At 43.0% G+C, this 20,991-nt stretch overlaps 27 non-coding genes across 27 annotated transcripts; all 27 read left to right on the forward strand.

The window, feature by feature from the left end:
* The first annotated feature begins 336 nt into the window (after nucleotides 1–336).
* On the forward strand, nucleotides 337–408 carry trnaw-cca (transfer RNA tryptophan (anticodon CCA)). The gene has a single exon. It is a non-coding gene; the product is annotated as a tRNA-Trp (tRNA).
* Nucleotides 409–1,103: 695 nt separating this feature from the next.
* Nucleotides 1,104–1,175, forward strand: trnaw-cca (transfer RNA tryptophan (anticodon CCA)). Its single transcript has one exon. It is a non-coding gene; the product is annotated as a tRNA-Trp (tRNA).
* A 693-nt stretch (nucleotides 1,176–1,868) lies between these two features.
* Nucleotides 1,869–1,940, forward strand: trnaw-cca (transfer RNA tryptophan (anticodon CCA)). The gene has a single exon. It is a non-coding gene; the product is annotated as a tRNA-Trp (tRNA).
* Nucleotides 1,941–2,634: 694 nt separating this feature from the next.
* trnaw-cca (transfer RNA tryptophan (anticodon CCA)) lies at nucleotides 2,635–2,706 on the forward strand. The gene has a single exon. It is a non-coding gene; the product is annotated as a tRNA-Trp (tRNA).
* A 693-nt stretch (nucleotides 2,707–3,399) lies between these two features.
* trnaw-cca (transfer RNA tryptophan (anticodon CCA)) lies at nucleotides 3,400–3,471 on the forward strand. Its single transcript has one exon. It is a non-coding gene; the product is annotated as a tRNA-Trp (tRNA).
* A 694-nt stretch (nucleotides 3,472–4,165) lies between these two features.
* On the forward strand, nucleotides 4,166–4,237 carry trnaw-cca (transfer RNA tryptophan (anticodon CCA)). The gene has a single exon. It is a non-coding gene; the product is annotated as a tRNA-Trp (tRNA).
* A 693-nt stretch (nucleotides 4,238–4,930) lies between these two features.
* On the forward strand, nucleotides 4,931–5,002 carry trnaw-cca (transfer RNA tryptophan (anticodon CCA)). Its single transcript has one exon. It is a non-coding gene; the product is annotated as a tRNA-Trp (tRNA).
* Nucleotides 5,003–5,696: 694 nt separating this feature from the next.
* On the forward strand, nucleotides 5,697–5,768 carry trnaw-cca (transfer RNA tryptophan (anticodon CCA)). Its single transcript has one exon. It is a non-coding gene; the product is annotated as a tRNA-Trp (tRNA).
* Nucleotides 5,769–6,462: 694 nt separating this feature from the next.
* Nucleotides 6,463–6,534, forward strand: trnaw-cca (transfer RNA tryptophan (anticodon CCA)). Its single transcript has one exon. It is a non-coding gene; the product is annotated as a tRNA-Trp (tRNA).
* A 694-nt stretch (nucleotides 6,535–7,228) lies between these two features.
* On the forward strand, nucleotides 7,229–7,300 carry trnaw-cca (transfer RNA tryptophan (anticodon CCA)). The gene has a single exon. It is a non-coding gene; the product is annotated as a tRNA-Trp (tRNA).
* A 694-nt stretch (nucleotides 7,301–7,994) lies between these two features.
* Nucleotides 7,995–8,066, forward strand: trnaw-cca (transfer RNA tryptophan (anticodon CCA)). The gene has a single exon. It is a non-coding gene; the product is annotated as a tRNA-Trp (tRNA).
* A 694-nt stretch (nucleotides 8,067–8,760) lies between these two features.
* Nucleotides 8,761–8,832, forward strand: trnaw-cca (transfer RNA tryptophan (anticodon CCA)). Its single transcript has one exon. It is a non-coding gene; the product is annotated as a tRNA-Trp (tRNA).
* Nucleotides 8,833–9,525: 693 nt separating this feature from the next.
* trnaw-cca (transfer RNA tryptophan (anticodon CCA)) lies at nucleotides 9,526–9,597 on the forward strand. The gene has a single exon. It is a non-coding gene; the product is annotated as a tRNA-Trp (tRNA).
* A 693-nt stretch (nucleotides 9,598–10,290) lies between these two features.
* trnaw-cca (transfer RNA tryptophan (anticodon CCA)) lies at nucleotides 10,291–10,362 on the forward strand. Its single transcript has one exon. It is a non-coding gene; the product is annotated as a tRNA-Trp (tRNA).
* Nucleotides 10,363–11,056: 694 nt separating this feature from the next.
* Nucleotides 11,057–11,128, forward strand: trnaw-cca (transfer RNA tryptophan (anticodon CCA)). Its single transcript has one exon. It is a non-coding gene; the product is annotated as a tRNA-Trp (tRNA).
* Nucleotides 11,129–11,822: 694 nt separating this feature from the next.
* On the forward strand, nucleotides 11,823–11,894 carry trnaw-cca (transfer RNA tryptophan (anticodon CCA)). The gene has a single exon. It is a non-coding gene; the product is annotated as a tRNA-Trp (tRNA).
* A 694-nt stretch (nucleotides 11,895–12,588) lies between these two features.
* Nucleotides 12,589–12,660, forward strand: trnaw-cca (transfer RNA tryptophan (anticodon CCA)). Its single transcript has one exon. It is a non-coding gene; the product is annotated as a tRNA-Trp (tRNA).
* Nucleotides 12,661–13,354: 694 nt separating this feature from the next.
* trnaw-cca (transfer RNA tryptophan (anticodon CCA)) lies at nucleotides 13,355–13,426 on the forward strand. Its single transcript has one exon. It is a non-coding gene; the product is annotated as a tRNA-Trp (tRNA).
* A 694-nt stretch (nucleotides 13,427–14,120) lies between these two features.
* trnaw-cca (transfer RNA tryptophan (anticodon CCA)) lies at nucleotides 14,121–14,192 on the forward strand. The gene has a single exon. It is a non-coding gene; the product is annotated as a tRNA-Trp (tRNA).
* A 694-nt stretch (nucleotides 14,193–14,886) lies between these two features.
* Nucleotides 14,887–14,958, forward strand: trnaw-cca (transfer RNA tryptophan (anticodon CCA)). The gene has a single exon. It is a non-coding gene; the product is annotated as a tRNA-Trp (tRNA).
* Nucleotides 14,959–15,651: 693 nt separating this feature from the next.
* Nucleotides 15,652–15,723, forward strand: trnaw-cca (transfer RNA tryptophan (anticodon CCA)). The gene has a single exon. It is a non-coding gene; the product is annotated as a tRNA-Trp (tRNA).
* Nucleotides 15,724–16,417: 694 nt separating this feature from the next.
* On the forward strand, nucleotides 16,418–16,489 carry trnaw-cca (transfer RNA tryptophan (anticodon CCA)). The gene has a single exon. It is a non-coding gene; the product is annotated as a tRNA-Trp (tRNA).
* Nucleotides 16,490–17,182: 693 nt separating this feature from the next.
* trnaw-cca (transfer RNA tryptophan (anticodon CCA)) lies at nucleotides 17,183–17,254 on the forward strand. Its single transcript has one exon. It is a non-coding gene; the product is annotated as a tRNA-Trp (tRNA).
* Nucleotides 17,255–17,947: 693 nt separating this feature from the next.
* trnaw-cca (transfer RNA tryptophan (anticodon CCA)) lies at nucleotides 17,948–18,019 on the forward strand. Its single transcript has one exon. It is a non-coding gene; the product is annotated as a tRNA-Trp (tRNA).
* A 692-nt stretch (nucleotides 18,020–18,711) lies between these two features.
* Nucleotides 18,712–18,783, forward strand: trnaw-cca (transfer RNA tryptophan (anticodon CCA)). Its single transcript has one exon. It is a non-coding gene; the product is annotated as a tRNA-Trp (tRNA).
* Nucleotides 18,784–19,477: 694 nt separating this feature from the next.
* Nucleotides 19,478–19,549, forward strand: trnaw-cca (transfer RNA tryptophan (anticodon CCA)). Its single transcript has one exon. It is a non-coding gene; the product is annotated as a tRNA-Trp (tRNA).
* Nucleotides 19,550–20,243: 694 nt separating this feature from the next.
* On the forward strand, nucleotides 20,244–20,315 carry trnaw-cca (transfer RNA tryptophan (anticodon CCA)). The gene has a single exon. It is a non-coding gene; the product is annotated as a tRNA-Trp (tRNA).
* Nucleotides 20,316–20,991: the final 676 nt, after the last annotated feature.

A 20,991-nucleotide genomic window follows, 5' to 3' on the forward strand; every position in this document is an offset into this window, starting at 1 on the left:
TATAACAGAACTGATATGGCAGGCGAAAAACCTGAGGAAAATGTATCCAGGAGGTGGGATTGTTTTGATGTGGGTAGTTTTCAATTGAATGCCTTTTGAGTTTCTAATGGGTTAGGACCCAGATTGCAGTTCCTATGGCTACCACTAGATGTCAACAGTCTTTAGACTTTGTTTCAGGCTTGTTTTCATGCACTTAACCTGCCGGGCAGAGGCACGTGCTGATGGGGGTGGCATTGTCAGATGGTTCATTTCCCCATAGAACCAGGCCTCCATTCCAAATTATACAGTCATCGAAATCTGAACTAGGCATCCTCTCCAAAGATGTTAGAAGTCAAAGACCTCGTGGCGCAATGGTAGCGCGTCTGACTCCAGATCAGAAGGTTGCGTGTTCAACTCACGTCGTGGTCATGGTTTTTATGTGTGCAATCTCTGCCGCCTTTACTCAGTGAATCAGCACAAGTACCAATGTGGCTTTACAGTACTAATCTCGCATGGAAACGAACAAACCAATGCTGCTTTTGATGAAAATAGTCTCTCACAAGAACCTGACACACTGCAAAAATCCTAAATGAAATTATGTTATTGTCAGTCTTCGAACAGGTAGTTTAATGTATGCTTGGGGGCAGTTTTTTGACACCTGGATGAGAAACGTTCCCTAAGTAAACTGCCTGTTACTCAGGCCCAGAAACTAGGATATGCATATCAATGGTAGATTTGGATAGAACACACTCTAAAGTTTCCAAAACTGTTGAAATAATGTCTCTGAGTATAACAGAACTGATATGGCAGGCGAAAAACCTGAGGAAAATGTATCCAGGAGGTGGGATTGTTTTGATGTGGGTAGTTTTCAATTGAATGCCTTTTGAGTTTCTAATGGGTTAGGACCCAGATTGCAGTTCCTATGGCTACCACTAGATGTCAACAGTCTTTAGACTTTGTTTCAGGCTTGTTTTCATGCACTTAACCTGCCGGGCAGAGGCACGTGCTGATGGGGGTGGCATTGTCAGATGGTTCATTTCCCCATAGAACCAGGCCTCCATTCCAAATTATACAGTCATCGAAATCTGAACTAGGCATCCTCTCCAAAGATGTTAGAAGTCAAAGACCTCGTGGCGCAATGGTAGCGCGTCTGACTCCAGATCAGAAGGTTGCGTGTTCAACTCACGTCGTGGTCATGGTTTTTATGTGTGCAATCTCTGCCGCCTTTACTCAGTGAATCAGCACAAGTACCAATGTGGCTTTACAGTACTAATCTCGCATGGAAACGAACAAACCAATGCTGCTTTTGATGAAAATAGTCTCTCACAAGAACCTGACACACTGCAAAATCCTAAATGAAATTATGTTATTGTCAGTCTTCGAACAGGTAGTTTAATGTATGCTTGGGGGCAGTTTTTTGACACCTGGATGAGAAACGTTCCCTAAGTAAACTGCCTGTTACTCAGGCCCAGAAACTAGGATATGCATATCAATGGTAGATTTGGATAGAACACACTCTAAAGTTTCCAAAACTGTTGAAATAATGTCTCTGAGTATAACAGAACTGATATGGCAGGCGAAAACCTGAGGAAAATGTATCCAGGAGGTGGGATTGTTTTGATGTGGGTAGTTTTCAATTGAATGCCTTTTGAGTTTCTAATGGGTTAGGACCCAGATTGCAGTTCCTATGGCTACCACTAGATGTCAACAGTCTTTAGACTTTGTTTCAGGCTTGTTTTCATGCACTTAACCTGCCGGGCAGAGGCACGTGCTGATGGGGGTGGCATTGTCAGATGGTTCATTTCCCCATAGAACCAGGCCTCCATTCCAAATTATACAGTCATCGAAATCTGAACTAGGCATCCTCTCCAAAGATGTTAGAAGTCAAAGACCTCGTGGCGCAATGGTAGCGCGTCTGACTCCAGATCAGAAGGTTGCGTGTTCAACTCACGTCGTGGTCATGGTTTTTATGTGTGCAATCTCTGCCGCCTTTACTCAGTGAATCAGCACAAGTACCAATGTGGCTTTACAGTACTAATCTCGCATGGAAACGAACAAACCAATGCTGCTTTTGATGAAAATAGTCTCTCACAAGAACCTGACACACTGCAAAATCCTAAATGAAATTATGTTATTGTCAGTCTTCGAACAGGTAGTTTAATGTATGCTTGGGGGCAGTTTTTTGACACCTGGATGAGAAACGTTCCCTAAGTAAACTGCCTGTTACTCAGGCCCAGAAACTAGGATATGCATATCAATGGTAGATTTGGATAGAACACACTCTAAAGTTTCCAAAACTGTTGAAATAATGTCTCTGAGTATAACAGAACTGATATGGCAGGCGAAAAACCTGAGGAAAATGTATCCAGGAGGTGGGATTGTTTTGATGTGGGTAGTTTTCAATTGAATGCCTTTTGAGTTTCTAATGGGTTAGGACCCAGATTGCAGTTCCTATGGCTACCACTAGATGTCAACAGTCTTTAGACTTTGTTTCAGGCTTGTTTTCATGCACTTAACCTGCCGGGCAGAGGCACGTGCTGATGGGGGTGGCATTGTCAGATGGTTCATTTCCCCATAGAAACAGGCCTCCATTCCAAATTATACAGTCATCGAAATCTGAACTAGGCATCCTCTCCAAAGATGTTAGAAGTCAAAGACCTCGTGGCGCAATGGTAGCGCGTCTGACTCCAGATCAGAAGGTTGCGTGTTCAACTCACGTCGTGGTCATGGTTTTTATGTGTGCAATCTCTGCCGCCTTTACTCAGTGAATCAGCACAAGTACCAATGTGGCTTTACAGTACTAATCTCGCATGGAAACGAACAAACCAATGCTGCTTTTGATGAAAATAGTCTCTCACAAGAACCTGACACACTGCAAAATCCTAAATGAAATTATGTTATTGTCAGTCTTCGAACAGGTAGTTTAATGTATGCTTGGGGGCAGTTTTTTGACACCTGGATGAGAAACGTTCCCTAAGTAAACTGCCTGTTACTCAGGCCCAGAAACTAGGATATGCATATCAATGGTAGATTTGGATAGAACACACTCTAAAGTTTCCAAAACTGTTGAAATAATGTCTCTGAGTATAACAGAACTGATATGGCAGGCGAAAAACTGAGGAAAATGTATCCAGGAGGTGGGATTGTTTTGATGTGGGTAGTTTTCAATTGAATGCCTTTTGAGTTTCTAATGGGTTAGGACCCAGATTGCAGTTCCTATGGCTACCACTAGATGTCAACAGTCTTTAGACTTTGTTTCAGGCTTGTTTTCATGCACTTAACCTGCCGGGCAGAGGCACGTGCTGATGGGGGTGGCATTGTCAGATGGTTCATTTCCCCATAGAACCAGGCCTCCATTCCAAATTATACAGTCATCGAAATCTGAACTAGGCATCCTCTCCAAAGATGTTAGAAGTCAAAGACCTCGTGGCGCAATGGTAGCGCGTCTGACTCCAGATCAGAAGGTTGCGTGTTCAACTCACGTCGTGGTCATGGTTTTTATGTGTGCAATCTCTGCCGCCTTTACTCAGTGAATCAGCACAAGTACCAATGTGGCTTTACAGTACTAATCTCGCATGGAAACGAACAAACCAATGCTGCTTTTGATGAAAATAGTCTCTCACAAGAACCTGACACACTGCAAAATCCTAAATGAAATTATGTTATTGTCAGTCTTCGAACAGGTAGTTTAATGTATGCTTGGGGGCAGTTTTTTGACACCTGGATGAGAAACGTTCCCTAAGTAAACTGCCTGTTACTCAGGCCCAGAAACTAGGATATGCATATCAATGGTAGATTTGGATAGAACACACTCTAAAGTTTCCAAAACTGTTGAAATAATGTCTCTGAGTATAACAGAACTGATATGGCAGGCGAAAAACCTGAGGAAAATGTATCCAGGAGGTGGGATTGTTTTGATGTGGGTAGTTTTCAATTGAATGCCTTTTGAGTTTCTAATGGGTTAGGACCCAGATTGCAGTTCCTATGGCTACCACTAGATGTCAACAGTCTTTAGACTTTGTTTCAGGCTTGTTTTCATGCACTTAACCTGCCGGGCAGAGGCACGTGCTGATGGGGGTGGCATTGTCAGATGGTTCATTTCCCCATAGAACCAGGCCTCCATTCCAAATTATACAGTCATCGAAATCTGAACTAGGCATCCTCTCCAAAGATGTTAGAAGTCAAAGACCTCGTGGCGCAATGGTAGCGCGTCTGACTCCAGATCAGAAGGTTGCGTGTTCAACTCACGTCGTGGTCATGGTTTTTATGTGTGCAATCTCTGCCGCCTTTACTCAGTGAATCAGCACAAGTACCAATGTGGCTTTACACTACTAATCTCGCATGGAAACGAACAAACCAATGCTGCTTTTGATGAAAATAGTCTCTCACAAGAACCTGACACACTGCAAAATCCTAAATGAAATTATGTTATTGTCAGTCTTCGAACAGGTAGTTTAATGTATGCTTGGGGGCAGTTTTTTGACACCTGGATGAGAAACGTTCCCTAAGTAAACTGCCTGTTACTCAGGCCCAGAAACTAGGATATGCATATAAATGGTAGATTTGGATAGAACACACTCTAAAGTTTCCAAAACTGTTGAAATAATGTCTCTGAGTATAACAGAACTGATATGGCAGGCGAAAACCTGAGGAAAATGTATCCAGGAGGTGGGATTGTTTTGATGTGGGTAGTTTTCAATTGAATGCCTTTTGAGTTTCTAATGGGTTAGGACCCAGATTGCAGTTCCTATGGCTACCACTAGATGTCAACAGTCTTTAGACTTTGTTTCAGGCTTGTTTTCATGCACTTAACCTGCCGGGCAGAGGCACGTGCTGATGGGGGTGGCATTGTCAGATGGTTCATTTCCCCATAGAACCAGGCCTCCATTCCAAATTATACAGTCATCGAAATCTGAACTAGGCATCCTCTCCAAAGATGTTAGAAGTCAAAGACCTCGTGGCGCAATGGTAGCGCGTCTGACTCCAGATCAGAAGGTTGCGTGTTCAACTCACGTCGTGGTCATGGTTTTTATGTGTGCAATCTCTGCCGCCTTTACTCAGTGAATCAGCACAAGTACCAGTGTGGCTTTACAGTACTAATCTCGCATGGAAACGAACAAACCAATGCTGCTTTTGATGAAAATAGTCTCTCACAAGAACCTGACACACTGCAAAATCCTAAATGAAATTATGTTATTGTCAGTCTTCGAACAGGTAGTTTAATGTATGCTTGGGGGCAGTTTTTTGACACCTGGATGAGAAACGTTCCCTAAGTAAACTGCCTGTTACTCAGGCCCAGAAACTAGGATATGCATATCAATGGTAGATTTGGATAGAACACACTCTAAAGTTTCCAAAACTGTTGAAATAATGTCTCTGAGTATAACAGAACTGATATGGCAGGCGAAAAACCTGAGGAAAATGTATCCAGGAGGTGGGATTGTTTTGATGTGGGTAGTTTTCAATTGAATGCCTTTTGAGTTTCTAATGGGTTAGGACCCAGATTGCAGTTCCTATGGCTACCACTAGATGTCAACAGTCTTTAGACTTTGTTTCAGGCTTGTTTTCATGCACTTAACCTGCCGGGCAGAGGCACGTGCTGATGGGGGTGGCATTGTCAGATGGTTCATTTCCCCATAGAACCAGGCCTCCATTCCAAATTATACAGTCATCGAAATCTGAACTAGGCATCCTCTCCAAAGATGTTAGAAGTCAAAGACCTCGTGGCGCAATGGTAGCGCGTCTGACTCCAGATCAGAAGGTTGCGTGTTCAACTCACGTCGTGGTCATGGTTTTTATGTGTGCAATCTCTGCCGCCTTTACTCAGTGAATCAGCACAAGTACCAATGTGGCTTTACAGTACTAATCTCGCATGGAAACGAACAAACCAATGCTGCTTTTGATGAAAATAGTCTCTCACAAGAACCTGACACACTGCAAAATCCTAAATGAAATTATGTTATTGTCAGTCTTCGAACAGGTAGTTTAATGTATGCTTGGGGGCAGTTTTTTGACACCTGGATGAGAAACGTTCCCTAAGTAAACTGCCTGTTACTCAGGCCCAGAAACTAGGATATGCATATCAATGGTAGATTTGGATAGAACACACTCTAAAGTTTCCAAAACTGTTGAAATAATGTCTCTGAGTATAACAGAACTGATATGGCAGGCGAAAAACCTGAGGAAAATGTATCCAGGAGGTGGGATTGTTTTGATGTGGGTAGTTTTCAATTGAATGCCTTTTGAGTTTCTAATGGGTTAGGACCCAGATTGCAGTTCCTATGGCTACCACTAGATGTCAACAGTCTTTAGACTTTGTTTCAGGCTTGTTTTCATGCACTTAACCTGCCGGGCAGAGGCACGTGCTGATGGGGGTGGCATTGTCAGATGGTTCATTTCCCCATAGAACCAGGCCTCCATTCCAAATTATACAGTCATCGAAATCTGAACTAGGCATCCTCTCCAAAGATGTTAGAAGTCAAAGACCTCGTGGCGCAATGGTAGCGCGTCTGACTCCAGATCAGAAGGTTGCGTGTTCAACTCACGTCGTGGTCATGGTTTTTATGTGTGCAATCTCTGCCGCCTTTACTCAGTGAATCAGCACAAGTACCAATGTGGCTTTACAGTACTAATCTCGCATGGAAACGAACAAACCAATGCTGCTTTTGATGAAAATAGTCTCTCACAAGAACCTGACACACTGCAAAATCCTAAATGAAATTATGTTATTGTCAGTCTTCGAACAGGTAGTTTAATGTATGCTTGGGGGCAGTTTTTTGACACCTGGATGAGAAACGTTCCCTAAGTAAACTGCCTGTTACTCAGGCCCAGAAACTAGGATATGCATATCAATGGTAGATTTGGATAGAACACACTCTAAAGTTTCCAAAACTGTTGAAATAATGTCTCTGAGTATAACAGAACTGATATGGCAGGCGAAAAACCTGAGGAAAATGTATCCAGGAGGTGGGATTGTTTTGATGTGGGTAGTTTTCAATTGAATGCCTTTTGAGTTTCTAATGGGTTAGGACCCAGATTGCAGTTCCTATGGCTACCACTAGATGTCAACAGTCTTTAGACTTTGTTTCAGGCTTGTTTTCATGCACTTAACCTGCCGGGCAGAGGCACGTGCTGATGGGGGTGGCATTGTCAGATGGTTCATTTCCCCATAGAACCAGGCCTCCATTCCAAATTATACAGTCATCGAAATCTGAACTAGGCATCCTCTCCAAAGATGTTAGAAGTCAAAGACCTCGTGGCGCAATGGTAGCGCGTCTGACTCCAGATCAGAAGGTTGCGTGTTCAACTCACGTCGTGGTCATGGTTTTTATGTGTGCAATCTCTGCCGCCTTTACTCAGTGAATCAGCACAAGTACCAATGTGGCTTTACAGTACTAATCTCGCATGGAAACGAACAAACCAATGCTGCTTTTGATGAAAATAGTCTCTCACAAGAACCTGACACACTGCAAAATCCTAAATGAAATTATGTTATTGTCAGTCTTCGAACAGGTAGTTTAATGTATGCTTGGGGGCAGTTTTTTGACACCTGGATGAGAAACGTTCCCTAAGTAAACTGCCTGTTACTCAGGCCCAGAAACTAGGATATGCATATCAATGGTAGATTTGGATAGAACACACTCTAAAGTTTCCAAAACTGTTGAAATAATGTCTCTGAGTATAACAGAACTGATATGGCAGGCGAAAAACCTGAGGAAAATGTATCCAGGAGGTGGGATTGTTTTGATGTGGGTAGTTTTCAATTGAATGCCTTTTGAGTTTCTAATGGGTTAGGACCCAGATTGCAGTTCCTATGGCTACCACTAGATGTCAACAGTCTTTAGACTTTGTTTCAGGCTTGTTTTCATGCACTTAACCTGCCGGGCAGAGGCACGTGCTGATGGGGGTGGCATTGTCAGATGGTTCATTTCCCCATAGAACCAGGCCTCCATTCCAAATTATACAGTCATCGAAATCTGAACTAGGCATCCTCTCCAAAGATGTTAGAAGTCAAAGACCTCGTGGCGCAATGGTAGCGCGTCTGACTCCAGATCAGAAGGTTGCGTGTTCAACTCACGTCGTGGTCATGGTTTTTATGTGTGCAATCTCTGCCGCCTTTACTCAGTGAATCAGCACAAGTACCAATGTGGCTTTACAGTACTAATCTCGCATGGAAACGAACAAACCAATGCTGCTTTTGATGAAAATAGTCTCTCACAAGAACCTGACACACTGCAAAATCCTAAATGAAATTATGTTATTGTCAGTCTTCGAACAGGTAGTTTAATGTATGCTTGGGGGCAGTTTTTTGACACCTGGATGAGAAACGTTCCCTAAGTAAACTGCCTGTTACTCAGGCCCAGAAACTAGGATATGCATATCAATGGTAGATTTGGATAGAACACACTCTAAAGTTTCCAAAACTGTTGAAATAATGTCTCTGAGTATAACAGAACTGATATGGCAGGCGAAAAACCTGAGGAAAATGTATCCAGGAGGTGGGATTGTTTTGATGTGGGTAGTTTTCAATTGAATGCCTTTTGAGTTTCTAATGGGTTAGGACCCAGATTGCAGTTCCTATGGCTACCACTAGATGTCAACAGTCTTTAGACTTTGTTTCAGGCTTGTTTTCATGCACTTAACCTGCCGGGCAGAGGCACGTGCTGATGGGGGTGGCATTGTCAGATGGTTCATTTCCCCATAGAACCAGGCCTCCATTCCAAATTATACAGTCATCGAAATCTGAACTAGGCATCCTCTCCAAAGATGTTAGAAGTCAAAGACCTCGTGGCGCAATGGTAGCGCGTCTGACTCCAGATCAGAAGGTTGCGTGTTCAACTCACGTCGTGGTCATGGTTTTTATGTGTGCAATCTCTGCCGCCTTTACTCAGTGAATCAGCACAAGTACCAATGTGGCTTTACAGTACTAATCTCGCATGGAAACGAACAAACCAATGCTGCTTTTGATGAAAATAGTCTCTCACAAGAACCTGACACACTGCAAAATCCTAAATGAAATTATGTTATTGTCAGTCTTCGAACAGGTAGTTTAATGTATGCTTGGGGGCAGTTTTTTGACACCTGGATGAGAAACGTTCCCTAAGTAAACTGCCTGTTACTCAGGCCCAGAAACTAGGATATGCATATCAATGGTAGATTTGGATAGAACACACTCTAAAGTTTCCAAAACTGTTGAAATAATGTCTCTGAGTATAACAGAACTGATATGGCAGGCGAAAACCTGAGGAAAATGTATCCAGGAGGTGGGATTGTTTTGATGTGGGTAGTTTTCAATTGAATGCCTTTTGAGTTTCTAATGGGTTAGGACCCAGATTGCAGTTCCTATGGCTACCACTAGATGTCAACAGTCTTTAGACTTTGTTTCAGGCTTGTTTTCATGCACTTAACCTGCCGGGCAGAGGCACGTGCTGATGGGGGTGGCATTGTCAGATGGTTCATTTCCCCATAGAACCAGGCCTCCATTCCAAATTATACAGTCATCGAAATCTGAACTAGGCATCCTCTCCAAAGATGTTAGAAGTCAAAGACCTCGTGGCGCAATGGTAGCGCGTCTGACTCCAGATCAGAAGGTTGCGTGTTCAACTCACGTCGTGGTCATGGTTTTTATGTGTGCAATCTCTGCCGCCTTTACTCAGTGAATCAGCACAAGTACCAATGTGGCTTTACAGTACTAATCTCGCATGGAAACGAACAAACCAATGCTGCTTTTGATGAAAATAGTCTCTCACAAGAACCTGACACACTGCAAAATCCTAAATGAAATTATGTTATTGTCAGTCTTCGAACAGGTAGTTTAATGTATGCTTGGGGGCAGTTTTTTGACACCTGGATGAGAAACGTTCCTAAGTAAACTGCCTGTTACTCAGGCCCAGAAACTAGGATATGCATATCAATGGTAGATTTGGATAGAACACACTCTAAAGTTTCCAAAACTGTTGAAATAATGTCTCTGAGTATAACAGAACTGATATGGCAGGCGAAAAACCTGAGGAAAATGTATCCAGGAGGTGGGATTGTTTTGATGTGGGTAGTTTTCAATTGAATGCCTTTTGAGTTTCTAATGGGTTAGGACCCAGATTGCAGTTCCTATGGCTACCACTAGATGTCAACAGTCTTTAGACTTTGTTTCAGGCTTGTTTTCATGCACTTAACCTGCCGGGCAGAGGCACGTGCTGATGGGGGTGGCATTGTCAGATGGTTCATTTCCCCATAGAACCAGGCCTCCATTCCAAATTATACAGTCATCGAAATCTGAACTAGGCATCCTCTCCAAAGATGTTAGAAGTCAAAGACCTCGTGGCGCAATGGTAGCGCGTCTGACTCCAGATCAGAAGGTTGCGTGTTCAACTCACGTCGTGGTCATGGTTTTTATGTGTGCAATCTCTGCCGCCTTTACTCAGTGAATCAGCACAAGTACCAATGTGGCTTTACAGTACTAATCTCGCATGGAAACGAACAAACCAATGCTGCTTTTGATGAAAATAGTCTCTCACAAGAACCTGACACACTGCAAAATCCTAAATGAAATTATGTTATTGTCAGTCTTCGAACAGGTAGTTTAATGTATGCTTGGGGGCAGTTTTTTGACACCTGGATGAGAAACGTTCCCTAAGTAAACTGCCTGTTACTCAGGCCCAGAAACTAGGATATGCATATCAATGGTAGATTTGGATAGAACACACTCTAAAGTTTCCAAAACTGTTGAAATAATGTCTCTGAGTATAACAGAACTGATATGGCAGGCGAAAAACCTGAGGAAAATGTATCCAGGAGGTGGGATTGTTTTGATGTGGGTAGTTTTCAATTGAATGCCTTTTGAGTTTCTAATGGGTTAGGACCCAGATTGCAGTTCCTATGGCTACCACTAGATGTCAACAGTCTTTAGACTTTGTTTCAGGCTTGTTTTCATGCACTTAACCTGCCGGGCAGAGGCACGTGCTGATGGGGGTGGCATTGTCAGATGGTTCATTTCCCCATAGAACCAGGCCTCCATTCCAAATTATACAGTCATCGAAATCTGAACTAGGCATCCTCTCCAAAGATGTTAGAAGTCAAAGACCTCGTGGCGCAATGGTAGCGCGTCTGACTCCAGATCAGAAGGTTGCGTGTTCAACTCACGTCGTGGTCATGGTTTTTATGTGTGCAATCTCTGCCGCCTTTACTCAGTGAATCAGCACAAGTACCAATGTGGCTTTACAGTACTAATCTCGCATGGAAACGAACAAACCAATGCTGCTTTTGATGAAAATAGTCTCTCACAAGAACCTGACACACTGCAAAATCCTAAATGAAATTATGTTATTGTCAGTCTTCGAACAGGTAGTTTAATGTATGCTTGGGGGCAGTTTTTTGACACCTGGATGAGAAACGTTCCCTAAGTAAACTGCCTGTTACTCAGGCCCAGAAACTAGGATATGCATATCAATGGTAGATTTGGATAGAACACACTCTAAAGTTTCCAAAACTGTTGAAATAATGTCTCTGAGTATAACAGAACTGATATGGCAGGCGAAAAACCTGAGGAAAATGTATCCAGGAGGTGGGATTGTTTTGATGTGGGTAGTTTTCAATTGAATGCCTTTTGAGTTTCTAATGGGTTAGGACCCAGATTGCAGTTCCTATGGCTACCACTAGATGTCAACAGTCTTTAGACTTTGTTTCAGGCTTGTTTTCATGCACTTAACCTGCCGGGCAGAGGCACGTGCTGATGGGGGTGGCATTGTCAGATGGTTCATTTCCCCATAGAACCAGGCCTCCATTCCAAATTATACAGTCATCGAAATCTGAACTAGGCATCCTCTCCAAAGATGTTAGAAGTCAAAGACCTCGTGGCGCAATGGTAGCGCGTCTGACTCCAGATCAGAAGGTTGCGTGTTCAACTCACGTCGTGGTCATGGTTTTTATGTGTGCAATCTCTGCCGCCTTTACTCAGTGAATCAGCACAAGTACCAATGTGGCTTTACAGTACTAATCTCGCATGGAAACGAACAAACCAATGCTGCTTTTGATGAAAATAGTCTCTCACAAGAACCTGACACACTGCAAAATCCTAAATGAAATTATGTTATTGTCAGTCTTCGAACAGGTAGTTTAATGTATGCTTGGGGGCAGTTTTTTGACACCTGGATGAGAAACGTTCCCTAAGTAAACTGCCTGTTACTCAGGCCCAGAAACTAGGATATGCATATCAATGGTAGATTTGGATAGAACACACTCTAAAGTTTCCAAAACTGTTGAAATAATGTCTCTGAGTATAACAGAACTGATATGGCAGGCGAAAAACCTGAGGAAAATGTATCCAGGAGGTGGGATTGTTTTGATGTGGGTAGTTTTCAATTGAATGCCTTTTGAGTTTCTAATGGGTTAGGACCCAGATTGCAGTTCCTATGGCTACCACTAGATGTCAACAGTCTTTAGACTTTGTTTCAGGCTTGTTTTCATGCACTTAACCTGCCGGGCAGAGGCACGTGCTGATGGGGGTGGCATTGTCAGATGGTTCATTTCCCCATAGAACCAGGCCTCCATTCCAAATTATACAGTCATCGAAATCTGAACTAGGCATCCTCTCCAAAGATGTTAGAAGTCAAAGACCTCGTGGCGCAATGGTAGCGCGTCTGACTCCAGATCAGAAGGTTGCGTGTTCAACTCACGTCGTGGTCATGGTTTTTATGTGTGCAATCTCTGCCGCCTTTACTCAGTGAATCAGCACAAGTACCAATGTGGCTTTACAGTACTAATCTCGCATGGAAACGAACAAACCAATGCTGCTTTTGATGAAAATAGTCTCTCACAAGAACCTGACACACTGCAAAATCCTAAATGAAATTATGTTATTGTCAGTCTTCGAACAGGTAGTTTAATGTATGCTTGGGGGCAGTTTTTTGACACCTGGATGAGAAACGTTCCCTAAGTAAACTGCCTGTTACTCAGGCCCAGAAACTAGGATATGCATATCAATGGTAGATTTGGATAGAACACACTCTAAAGTTTCCAAAACTGTTGAAATAATGTCTCTGAGTATAACAGAACTGATATGGCAGGCGAAAAACCTGAGGAAAATGTATCCAGGAGGTGGGATTGTTTTGATGTGGGTAGTTTTCAATTGAATGCCTTTTGAGTTTCTAATGGGTTAGGACCCAGATTGCAGTTCCTATGGCTACCACTAGATGTCAACAGTCTTTAGACTTTGTTTCAGGCTTGTTTTCATGCACTTAACCTGCCGGGCAGAGGCACGTGCTGATGGGGGTGGCATTGTCAGATGGTTCATTTCCCCATAGAACCAGGCCTCCATTCCAAATTATACAGTCATCGAAATCTGAACTAGGCATCCTCTCCAAAGATGTTAGAAGTCAAAGACCTCGTGGCGCAATGGTAGCGCGTCTGACTCCAGATCAGAAGGTTGCGTGTTCAACTCACGTCGTGGTCATGGTTTTTATGTGTGCAATCTCTGCCGCCTTTACTCAGTGAATCAGCACAAGTACCAATGTGGCTTTACAGTACTAATCTCGCATGGAAACGAACAAACCAATGCTGCTTTTGATGAAAATAGTCTCTCACAAGAACCTGACACACTGCAAAATCCTAAATGAAATTATGTTATTGTCAGTCTTCGAACAGGTAGTTTAATGTATGCTTGGGGGCAGTTTTTTGACACCTGGATGAGAAACGTTCCCTAAGTAAACTGCCTGTTACTCAGGCCCAGAAACTAGGATATGCATATCAATGGTAGATTTGGATAGAACACACTCTAAAGTTTCCAAAACTGTTGAAATAATGTCTCTGAGTATAACAGAACTGATATGGCAGGCGAAAAACCTGAGGAAAATGTATCCAGGAGGTGGGATTGTTTTGATGTGGGTAGTTTTCAATTGAATGCCTTTTGAGTTTCTAATGGGTTAGGACCCAGATTGCAGTTCCTATGGCTACCACTAGATGTCAACAGTCTTTAGACTTTGTTTCAGGCTTGTTTTCATGCACTTAACCTGCCGGGCAGAGGCACGTGCTGATGGGGGTGGCATTGTCAGATGGTTCATTTCCCCATAGAACCAGGCCTCCATTCCAAATTATACAGTCATCGAAATCTGAACTAGGCATCCTCTCCAAAGATGTTAGAAGTCAAAGACCTCGTGGCGCAATGGTAGCGCGTCTGACTCCAGATCAGAAGGTTGCGTGTTCAACTCACGTCGTGGTCATGGTTTTTATGTGTGCAATCTCTGCCGCCTTTACTCAGTGAATCAGCACAAGTACCAATGTGGCTTTACAGTACTAATCTCGCATGGAAACGAACAAACCAATGCTGCTTTTGATGAAAATAGTCTCTCACAAGAACCTGACACACTGCAAAATCCTAAATGAAATTATGTTATTGTCAGTCTTCGAACAGGTAGTTTAATGTATGCTTGGGGGCAGTTTTTTGACACCTGGATGAGAAACGTTCCCTAAGTAAACTGCCTGTTACTCAGGCCCAGAAACTAGGATATGCATATCAATGGTAGATTTGGATAGAACACACTCTAAAGTTTCCAAAACTGTTGAAATAATGTCTCTGAGTATAACAGAACTGATATGGCAGGCGAAAAACCTGAGGAAAATGTATCCAGGAGGTGGGATTGTTTTGATGTGGGTAGTTTTCAATTGAATGCCTTTTGAGTTTCTAATGGGTTAGGACCCAGATTGCAGTTCCTATGGCTACCACTAGATGTCAACAGTCTTTAGACTTTGTTTCAGGCTTGTTTTCATGCACTTAACCTGCCGGGCAGAGGCACGTGCTGATGGGGGTGGCATTGTCAGATGGTTCATTTCCCCATAGAACCAGGCCTCCATTCCAAATTATACAGTCATCGAAATCTGAACTAGGCATCCTCTCCAAAGATGTTAGAAGTCAAAGACCTCGTGGCGCAATGGTAGCGCGTCTGACTCCAGATCAGAAGGTTGCGTGTTCAACTCACGTCGTGGTCATGGTTTTTATGTGTGCAATCTCTGCCGCCTTTACTCAGTGAATCAGCACAAGTACCAATGTGGCTTTACAGTACTAATCTCGCATGGAAACGAACAAACCAATGCTGCTTTTGATGAAAATAGTCTCTCACAAGAACCTGACACACTGCAAAATCCTAAATGAAATTATGTTATTGTCAGTCTTCGAACAGGTAGTTTAATGTATGCTTGGGGGCAGTTTTTTGACACCTGGATGAGAAACGTTCCCTAAGTAAACTGCCTGTTACTCAGGCCCAGAAACTAGGATATGCATATCAATGGTAGATTTGGATAGAACACACTCTAAAGTTTCCAAAACTGTTGAAATAATGTCTCTGAGTATAACAGAACTGATATGGCAGGCGAAAACCTGAGGAAAATGTATCCAGGAGGTGGGATTGTTTTGATGTGGGTAGTTTTCAATTGAATGCCTTTTGAGTTTCTAATGGGTTAGGACCCAGATTGCAGTTCCTATGGCTACCACTAGATGTCAACAGTCTTTAGACTTTGTTTCAGGCTTGTTTTCATGCACTTAACCTGCCGGGCAGAGGCACGTGCTGATGGGGGTGGCATTGTCAGATGGTTCATTTCCCCATAGAACCAGGCCTCCATTCCAAATTATACAGTCATCGAAATCTGAACTAGGCATCCTCTCCAAAGATGTTAGAAGTCAAAGACCTCGTGGCGCAATGGTAGCGCGTCTGACTCCAGATCAGAAGGTTGCGTGTTCAACTCACGTCGTGGTCATGGTTTTTATGTGTGCAATCTCTGCCGCCTTTACTCAGTGAATCAGCACAAGTACCAATGTGGCTTTACAGTACTAATCTCGCATGGAAACGAACAAACCAATGCTGCTTTTGATGAAAATAGTCTCTCACAAGAACCTGACACACTGCAAAATCCTAAATGAAATTATGTTATTGTCAGTCTTCGAACAGGTAGTTTAATGTATGCTTGGGGGCAGTTTTTTGACACCTGGATGAGAAACGTTCCCTAAGTAAACTGCCTGTTACTCAGGCCCAGAAACTAGGATATGCATATCAATGGTAGATTTGGATAGAACACACTCTAAAGTTTCCAAAACTGTTGAAATAATGTCTCTGAGTATAACAGAACTGATATGGCAGGCGAAAAACCTGAGGAAAATGTATCCAGGAGGTGGGATTGTTTTGATGTGGGTAGTTTTCAATTGAATGCCTTTTGAGTTTCTAATGGGTTAGGACCCAGATTGCAGTTCCTATGGCTACCACTAGATGTCAACAGTCTTTAGACTTTGTTTCAGGCTTGTTTTCATGCACTTAACCTGCCGGGCAGAGGCACGTGCTGATGGGGGTGGCATTGTCAGATGGTTCATTTCCCCATAGAACCAGGCCTCCATTCCAAATTATACAGTCATCGAAATCTGAACTAGGCATCCTCTCCAAAGATGTTAGAAGTCAAAGACCTCGTGGCGCAATGGTAGCGCGTCTGACTCCAGATCAGAAGGTTGCGTGTTCAACTCACGTCGTGGTCATGGTTTTTATGTGTGCAATCTCTGCCGCCTTTACTCAGTGAATCAGCACAAGTACCAATGTGGCTTTACAGTACTAATCTCGCATGGAAACGAACAAACCAATGCTGCTTTTGATGAAAATAGTCTCTCACAAGAACCTGACACACTGCAAAATCCTAAATGAAATTATGTTATTGTCAGTCTTCGAACAGGTAGTTTAATGTATGCTTGGGGGCAGTTTTTGACACCTGGATGAGAAACGTTCCCTAAGTAAACTGCCTGTTACTCAGGCCCAGAAACTAGGATATGCATATCAATGGTAGATTTGGATAGAACACACTCTAAAGTTTCCAAAACTGTTGAAATAATGTCTCTGAGTATAACAGAACTGATATGGCAGGCGAAAAACCTGAGGAAAATGTATCCAGGAGGTGGGATTGTTTTGATGTGGGTAGTTTTCAATTGAATGCCTTTTGAGTTTCTAATGGGTTAGGACCCAGATTGCAGTTCCTATGGCTACCACTAGATGTCAACAGTCTTTAGACTTTGTTTCAGGCTTGTTTTCATGCACTTAACCTGCCGGGCAGAGGCACGTGCTGATGGGGGTGGCATTGTCAGATGGTTCATTTCCCCATAGAACCAGGCCTCCATTCCAAATTATACAGTCATCGAAATCTGAACTAGGCATCCTCTCCAAAGATGTTAGAAGTCAAAGACCTCGTGGCGCAATGGTAGCGCGTCTGACTCCAGATCAGAAGGTTGCGTGTTCAACTCACGTCGTGGTCATGGTTTTTATGTGTGCAATCTCTGCCGCCTTTACTCAGTGAATCAGCACAAGTACCAATGTGGCTTTACAGTACTAATCTCGCATGGAAACGAACAAACCAATGCTGCTTTTGATGAAAATAGTCTCTCACAAGAACCTGACACACTGCAAAATCCTAAATGAAATTATGTTATTGTCAGTCTTCGAACAGGTAGTTTAATGTATGCTTGGGGCAGTTTTTTGACACCTGGATGAGAAACGTTCCCTAAGTAAACTGCCTGTTACTCAGGCCCAGAAACTAGGATAGGCATATCAATGGTAGATTTGGATAGAACACACTCTAAAGTTTCCAAAACTGTTGAAATAATGTCTCTGAGTATAACAGAACTGATATGGCAGGCGAAAAACCTGAGGAAAATGTATCCAGGAGGTGGGATTGTTTTGATGTGGGTAGTTTTCAATTGAATGCCTTTTGAGTTTCTAATGGGTTAGGACCCAGATTGCAGTTCCTATGGCTACCACTAGATGTCAACAGTCTTTAGACTTTGTTTCAGGCTTGTTTTCATGCACTTAACCTGCCGGGCAGAGGCACGTGCTGATGGGGGTGGCATTGTCAGATGGTTCATTTCCCCATAGAACCAGGCCTCCATTCCAAATTATACAGTCATCGAAATCTGAACTAGGCATCCTCTCCAAAGATGTTAGAAGTCAAAGACCTCGTGGCGCAATGGTAGCGCGTCTGACTCCAGATCAGAAGGTTGCGTGTTCAACTCACGTCGTGGTCATGGTTTTTATGTGTGCAATCTCTGCCGCCTTTACTCAGTGAATCAGCACAAGTACCAATGTGGCTTTACAGTACTAATCTCGCATGGAAACGAACAAACCAATGCTGCTTTTGATGAAAATAGTCTCTCACAAGAACCTGACACACTGCAAAATCCTAAATGAAATTATGTTATTGTCAGTCTTCGAACAGGTAGTTTAATGTATGCTTGGGGGCAGTTTTTTGACACCTGGATGAGAAACGTTCCCTAAGTAAACTGCCTGTTACTCAGGCCCAGAAACTAGGATATGCATATCAATGGTAGATTTGGATAGAACACACTCTAAAGTTTCCAAAACTGTTGAAATAATGTCTCTGAGTATAACAGAACTGATATGGCAGGCGAAAAACCTGAGGAAAATGTATCCAGGAGGTGGGATTGTTTTGATGTGGGTAGTTTTCAATTGAATGCCTTTTGAGTTTCTAATGGGTTAGGACCCAGATTGCAGTTCCTATGGCTACCACTAGATGTCAACAGTCTTTAGACTTTGTTTCAGGCTTGTTCATGCACTTAACCTGCCGGGCAGAGGCACGTGCTGATGGGGGTGGCATTGTCAGATGGTTCATTTCCCCATAGAACCAGGCCTCCATTCCAAATTATACAGTCATCGAAATCTGAACTAGGCATCCTCTCCAAAGATGTTAGAAGTCAAAGACCTCGTGGCGCAATGGTAGCGCGTCTGACTCCAGATCAGAAGGTTGCGTGTTCAACTCACGTCGTGGTCATGGTTTTTATGTGTGCAATCTCTGCCGCCTTTACTCAGTGAATCAGCACAAGTACCAATGTGGCTTTACAGTACTAATCTCGCATGGAAACGAACAAACCAATGCTGCTTTTGATGAAAATAGTCTCTCACAAGAACCTGACACACTGCAAAATCCTAAATGAAATTATGTTATTGTCAGTCTTCGAACAGGTAGTTTAATGTATGCTTGGGGGCAGTTTTTTGACACCTGGATGAGAAACGTTCCCTAAGTAAACTGCCTGTTACTCAGGCCCAGAAACTAGGATATGCATATCAATGGTAGATTTGGATAGAACACACTCTAAAGTTTCCAAAACTGTTGAAATAATGTCTCTGAGTATAACAGAACTGATATGGCAGGCGAAAAACCTGAGGAAAATGTATCCAGGAGGTGGGATTGTTTTGATGTGGGTAGTTTTCAATTGAATGCCTTTTGAGTTTCTAATGGGTTAGGACCCAGATTGCAGTTCCTATGGCTACCACTAGATGTCAACAGTCTTTAGACTTTGTTTCAGGCTTGTTTTCATGCACTTAACCTGCCGGGCAGAGGCACGTGCTGATGGGGGTGGCATTGTCAGATGGTTCATTTCCCCATAGAACCAGGCCTCCATTCCAAATTATACAGTCATCGAAATCTGAACTAGGCATCCTCTCCAAAGATGTTAGAAGTCAAAGACCTCGTGGCGCAATGGTAGCGCGTCTGACTCCAGATCAGAAGGTTGCGTGTTCAACTCACGTCGTGGTCATGGTTTTTATGTGTGCAATCTCTGCCGCCTTTACTCAGTGAATCAGCACAAGTACCAATGTGGCTTTACAGTACTAATCTCGCATGGAAACGAACAAACCAATGCTGCTTTTGATGAAAATAGTCTCTCACAAGAACCTGACACACTGCAAAATCCTAAATGAAATTATGTTATTGTCAGTCTTCGAACAGGTAGTTTAATGTATGCTTGGGGGCAGTTTTTTGACACCTGGATGAGAAACGTTCCCTAAGTAAACTGCCTGTTACTCAGGCCCAGAAACTAGGATATGCATATCAATGGTAGATTTGGATAGAACACACTCTAAAGTTTCCAAAACTGTTGAAATAATGTCTCTGAGTATAACAGAACTGATATGGCAGGCGAAAAACCTGAGGAAAATGTATCCAGGAGGTGGGATTGTTTTGATGTGGGTAGTTTTCAATTGAATGCCTTTTGAGTTTCTAATGGGTTAGGACCCAGATTGCAGTTCCTATGGCTACCACTAGATGTCAACAGTCTTTAGACTTTGTTTCAGGCTTGTTTTCATGCACTTAACCTGCCGGGCAGAGGCACGTGCTGATGGGGGTGGCATTGTCAGATGGTTCATTTCCCCATAGAACCAGGCCTCCATTCCAAATTATACAGTCATCGAAATCTGAACTAGGCATCCTCTCCAAAGATGTTAGAAGTCAAAGACCTCGTGGCGCAATGGTAGCGCGTCTGACTCCAGATCAGAAGGTTGCGTGTTCAACTCACGTCGTGGTCATGGTTTTTATGTGTGCAATCTCTGCCGCCTTTACTCAGTGAATCAGCACAAGTACCAATGTGGCTTTACAGTACTAATCTCGCATGGAAACGAACAAACCAATGCTGCTTTTGATGAAAATAGTCTCTCACAAGAACCTGACACACTGCAAAATCCTAAATGAAATTATGTTATTGTCAGTCTTCGAACAGGTAGTTTAATGTATGCTTGGGGGCAGTTTTTTGACACCTGGATGAGAAACGTTCCCTAAGTAAACTGCCTGTTACTCAGGCCCAGAAACTAGGATATGCATATCAATGGTAGATTTGGATAGAACACACTCTAAAGTTTCCAAAACTGTTGAAATAATGTCTCTGAGTATAACAGAACTGATATGGCAGGCGAAAAACCTGAGGAAAATGTATCCAGGAGGTGGGATTGTTTTGATGTGGGTAGTTTTCAATTGAATGCCTTTTGAGTTTCTAATGGGTTAGGACCCAGATTGCAGTTCCTATGGCTACCACTAGATGTCAACAGTCTTTAGACTTTGTTTCAGGCTTGTTTTCATGCACTTAACCTGCCGGGCAGAGGCACGTGCTGATGGGGGTGGCATTGTCAGATGGTTCATTTCCCCATAGAACCAGGCCTCCATTCCAAATTATACAGTCATCGAAATCTGAACTAGGCATCCTCTCCA

The sequence above is a fragment of the Oncorhynchus keta genome, chromosome 15, assembly GCF_023373465.1.
Source record: "Oncorhynchus keta strain PuntledgeMale-10-30-2019 chromosome 15, Oket_V2, whole genome shotgun sequence".
Classification (NCBI taxonomy): Eukaryota; Metazoa; Chordata; class Actinopteri; order Salmoniformes; family Salmonidae; genus Oncorhynchus; species Oncorhynchus keta.